The following is a 587-nucleotide window of genomic DNA, read 5'->3' as shown; positions in this document are numbered from 1 at the left end:
GCTACTCAGCCGTTCTATACCATGAAGCACGGAGAGGCCAGGCTGCTTCCTGGGCACTGCATTTTACTGCTGCACATGAAACAGCCCGTGCATTTCCCTGAGTCCTGGGAAATTTGAGTTCAACCCAGGGCAGCTCTTGGGAGCCCTTAACTTTGGTGCTGAGAGTTGGGATGCCAAGAGGGTCCCCTTCAGCTTTTCCAAGCTCTGTGAGCCTTGGATCTGCTACTAACACTGCTGATATTTGAAACATCAGAAATTGTTTCTCCTTTTCCTGAGTGGCCTGCTGAAAGCTGACTTCTTTGTGACATAACTCTTGCTGTCTTCTGCATCTGTCAGGTCACTGCCACCTACTTGTGGCTCAAGCACAGAGCCCAATTGTCATGTGCTTCCCCTCAAGCAGGGCAGCTTCTATTGGCTATGACACTAGATACCGCCAACTCCAAGCAGTCCTCACCTCTCCACACTTCCGGCTCTACCCCAGACCGTCCTTTTCCCTGGAACTCCCCCAGCAAGTCAGGGTGACTGTTTTCTTCCTCGGTACTGAGGGTTGAACTCAAGGGTACTCTACCACTGAGCCACATCTCCTG

The sequence above is a fragment of the Fukomys damarensis genome, unplaced genomic scaffold, assembly GCF_012274545.1.
Source record: "Fukomys damarensis isolate Sample0158 unplaced genomic scaffold, DMR_v1.0_HiC HiC_scaffold_4, whole genome shotgun sequence".
NCBI classification, from domain to species: domain Eukaryota; kingdom Metazoa; phylum Chordata; class Mammalia; order Rodentia; family Bathyergidae; genus Fukomys; species Fukomys damarensis.
Note: the sequence above shows the minus strand (reverse complement) of the source record.